General features: G+C 34.7%; 1 protein-coding gene across 1 annotated transcript in view; it reads left to right on the forward strand.

Annotated features, from left to right (window-relative positions):
* The window catches only part of LOC144964687 (uncharacterized), a 41,057-nt gene that overhangs the window by 20,060 nt on the left and 15,997 nt on the right, over window positions 1–5,000 (forward strand). The window lies entirely within an intron of this gene.

The following is a 5,000-nucleotide window of genomic DNA, read 5'->3' on the forward strand; positions in this document are numbered from 1 at the left end:
CTGTAGTAGTAGTAGTAGTAGTAGTAGTAGTAGTAGTAGTAGTAGTAGTAGTAGTAGTAGTAGTAGTAGTAGTAGTAGTAGTTGTTGTTGTTGTTGTTGTGGTAGTAATGATAATGAGTGTTGGTTGGGTGTGAAGTTATGGGGTAATACCTGAAACGTTCGGTAGGGAGGACTTAAACTGAAAAAATAATTTACCTATTGTTGGTTAATTGTTTTGTCATCTGTTGTACCCGATATATTACCGTTTTGAGACATGAGGTCACATTTCAAAGATGATTTCCTGCCTCGATTTGTCCAGTTTTCATATTGGTTATTCTTATCTCATGGGTATTATGTGCCCAGGTAAACCTGCAGTACTTTTAATAACTGAGATAATGTACGAGTATGGTACACAATACAGCTGCCCTGTCTTCCCTCCTATGTCAGAGAGAAAGAGGGAGAGAGAGAGAGAGAGAGAGAGAGAGAGAGAGAGAGAGAGAGAGAGAGAGGAGAGAGTGAGAGAGAGGAGAGAGAGAGAGCGAGAGAGAGAGAGAGAGAGAGAGAGAGAGAGAGAGAGATCCACTCCTTGATTATTTTTTTTGGCAAGAAAGAGAGAAAGAGAACGTACAAATTAAAGAAAGGAAAGATAGAAAGAATGAGAGAGATAGATAGATAGATAGATAAAGAGAGAGAGAGAGAGAGAGAGAGAGAGAGAGAGAGAGAGAGATCCACTCCTTGATTATTTTTTTTGGCAAGAAAGAGAGAAAGAGAACGTACAAATTAAAGAAAGGAAAGATAGAAAGAATGAGAGAGATAGATAGATAGATAGATAAAGAGAGAGAGAGAGAGAGGGAGAGAGAGAGGGAGAGAGAGAGAGAGAGAGAGAGAGAGAGAGAGAGAGAGGGGGAGAGAGAGAGAAATGGTTTGCTCCCGCTTTAGGTCGGAAGATATATTACAAATTGGCTCAATACTATACTATCGTGTTCTAAAAGACCAAAAACAATCGAAAAAAAAAGCAAAAAACAAAACCAAAACAAAACAAAAACAAACAAACAAAAACAACGAAAAAAAAAAAACAACCCCCCCCCCCCCCGAAAGTTCCAAAAACAAACAATAACACATTTAAAACTTTGGTAAGAAAACTCGTCCTTCAAATATCAATCGATTAAAATGGTACTTATCTTGGCAAAAAGTAACAAACCTGATACTTCTTTAAATTCTTCTAATGATGATATTGATGATAATAATAATGGTACTAATAATAATAATAATAATATAATAATAATAATAATAATAATAATAATAATAATAATAATAATAATAATGATAATAATAATAATAATAATAATAATAATAATAATAATAATAATAATAATAATAATGATAATAATAATAATAACAATAATAATAATAATAATAATAATAATAATAATAATAATAATAATAATAATAATAATAATAATAATAATATAATAATAATAATAATAATAATAATAATAATAATAATAATAATAATAATAATAATAATAATAATAATAATAATAATAATAATAATAATAATAACGATGCTGATGATGACGACGATGGTGATCATGATGATAATAATAGCAATAATAAAAACAAAAATAACACTTCCTTCTTATTATATGTGACCCATCGCCTCAGACTGGTATCATATCGCAAAGGAGCACAATATAAGTTAAAATGAGCATAAATCAATGAAATTCTTGGTAGAGACGTACACTTTACAAAACTATAATTTATTCCACTCAATAAATCTCATAATGTTTACCTAAGTTTCATTTTTAACCATAATTTCAACTTTGCCGTACTCTGGAAAATCATATCAAATATTTTGGCCAGAAAACTCGTCCTTCGCGAAGTCCCAGGTTTGTGAGTTTTTGCCAAGATGAGGGTCATTTAAATCGCTCGATATTTGAAGGGCGAGTTTTCTGGCCAAATTTTTAAACATTATGTATTTTTCCAGGGTGCTGCATAACTATCATCATCACTTTCACCCCTGCATAACACAGTGTTTAGAATGTGGGTTATATTTTGAATTCAAACTTGATTGTTTTTATCTTGCTCAATCCCGACATTATACCGCATTTATTTGGATATGACACGGTATCTGGCAAAATGACAAAGAAATTAATTGGTTGAGCCAGAAAACATTCTCGTGAACCGACATTCTCTGGGGAGAATCTGATATTTTTACACTCTCTTTTGTTTTAGGGGAAACCCCGATTTTACTATAATAATATGATTTAGCAAAATTATTATGAGGGTCTTTATTACCCTTTGTAACATTTTAATGACTGTTGGGGTTCAAGATTTATTTTTCTCTCGCACGCATCCGGTCTCACGAGAAATATAGATTTTGACGCATAATGACATCTAACAACAATGATTATTCTTATGGTCAAATGTTTTGATGTCGGTTACATTTTCACCCGTTGGTGTAAATAAAGTTAAATCTTGATTAGGAAAGACAAGATTGAGGCCACTGGAGGGTTATGATACAAGTATTCTTGAATACCTGCATTTGAAATTTCAGATCGTCGTCGCCAACCGGCGTTCCCAATGTCGCACAGCAGTAACGCGAAATCGTTCGAAACTCATATGGTAGAAGTTAATGAATCTTATATATATATATATATATATATATATATATATATATATATATATATATATATATATATATATGAGTGTTGGTGGGTACTCGTAGGTACGAAAGTTCTCGATAATGATGGTTAGAGCTAATATAGAATGCACATTGTCACTCACATTTTTTGTGGCCGAGACGATTCGTTTCTGTGTCTTACACGGTGTAAGACACAGACACAAATCGTCTCGGCCACAAAAAATGTGAGTGACAAGTTGCATTCTATATATATATATATATATATATATATATATATATATATATATATATATATATATATATATATATATATATATATACATATATATATATATATATATATATATATATATATATATATATATATATATATAATTAAACATTTTCCAGAGATTTCCCATGCTCAATACGGTTCCCAATGTTCCATTCAATCTCCCAGATGGTCATACGGAATCATATTTTTATTTCATACAGGATTAGTCGCGTGCTAAGGGTACTTTTCACTAACACTCTTACAATATATGTCACTATCTAAAGCCAGCCCTCATACATATCTGAGTAGAGTGGGGTAATGTGTGTAATTTGTCCTTTACCCAAGGCGCAACGCCAGGACCAGAGTTTTCCACGATCACTGTCATCCATCTGGCCACTGAATATGCTTAACATTGCTTGACTTTTGTGACAAGACAAGATACCATAACGCTGAGCCACCGAGTTACATAATATGAGGGAACTTGTCGTTTAGCTTAATGGGTAAGCCATTATAAGGTTCTTTTAAAAAAAGAACGAAATACCGAAATATAGAACATAGATATAAGGTAATTGCTTTATCTGAATGCCTTTCACCACATAAATTATGCTGATCTATTCTAATTCGTTGGCGTTCTGTTTTCCTTCGCTTGTCAACTAAAGGTTTTTACAGGCCATTACTAAACAATAAAAGGACATTAGTCGTTTCACGGATGATCTCAAAGGGTTTTCTGGCCACAAAACCTATCAGTGATCAAATTATACTCGAAGGATTTATCCAAACAATGACACAATGGCTGGAAAGGGAACTGATAGGTGTTCGGACAGGGGGGGGGGGGGGGGGGGGGGGGGGGGAGGGGGGTGGCGTTTGGGCAGGCAGGGATTTTTCAAAGGATCCGAAGATCCATGCATTGATTTATCGGAATCCTTTTTGTTAATTAAAAGTCATATACTATTGGAAACCTTCATTGTATTAATAGTAACGGAATTTTTAAAAATATTTTAAAGAAAGAGATAGATAGACACATAGATAGAAAAATGGAGGGCAGAAAGAGATAGATAGATGGTTTGATAGATAGATAGATAGATAGATAGATAGATAGATAGATAGATAGATAGAAAGATAGATAGACAGATAGATAGATAGATAGATAGATAGATAGATAGATAGATAGATAGACAGATAGATAGATAGAAAGATAGACCTTTCTTTCTCTTTCTTTCTTTCGTTCTCTTTCTCTCTTTCTCTCTCTTGCCAGAAATAGAAAATAAATCAAGGTGTGGAACTTTCACTCTCTCTCTCTCTCTCTCTCTCTCTCTCTCTCTCTCTCTCTCTCGGTCTCTCTTTTTCTCTCTCTTTTCCGGTCTCTTTATTTCTTTCTCTTTCATGCTAGAAAAAAAATAATAGTTCAAAGAGTGGAACTTTCTCTCCCCGCCCCCCCCCCCCTCTCTCTCTCTCTCTCTCTCTCTCTCTCTCTCTCTCTCTCTCTCTCTCTCTCTCTATCTCTCCTTCTCTCTCTCTAAAGTATTTCCCTTATACATAAATGCTTTACATTTTGTTTACCATGATCTTTTACTCAATGCGTCTCGATATGGTTGCTATGGGTACCAACAAGCAAATTATAGCTATTTTGGAGTTCTTTCTGTGTGTTGTGTAGTTTTTGTGGTGTGATAAATTCCATAACATCTCTTTATTTTTCATGGTAAGCGTGCCAACACCTGGTATGAAGGCTGGATAAACAATGTCTCTAATGTAGCCTCATAGGGATAAGTCCGACTGAGAAATGTCATATGTGCGGCTATGTGGTCTAGTGGTATGACACTCGCTTTCGGATCGGAAGGTCCTGGGTTCGAGCCTCGCGCTCGACGCATAGTTGAGTCCTTGGCAAAGGCTCTTTACTCACATTCTCTCACCATACTCAGGTGTAAAATGAGTACCTGGCCGTTAACAGCGGTGTCTTTGTCCGAAAAATTGTAATATCTCCTAACAGGCGGCATGTCCTGTCCTACGTGTTAAATGTTGCTGTTGACCAGGGACCCCTTGTAAAGCGCTTTGAGCACATTTCAGTGGATATTGCGCTATATAAAGCTCAATAAAGCTCAATATGGCCCAGGCTACCAGGCAATC

The sequence above is a fragment of the Berghia stephanieae genome, chromosome 2 (genome assembly GCF_034508935.2).
Source record: "Berghia stephanieae isolate SIO BIC M18660-M18661 chromosome 2, UCSD_Bste_1.3, whole genome shotgun sequence".
Lineage (NCBI taxonomy): Eukaryota > Metazoa > Mollusca > Gastropoda > Nudibranchia > Aeolidiidae > Berghia > Berghia stephanieae.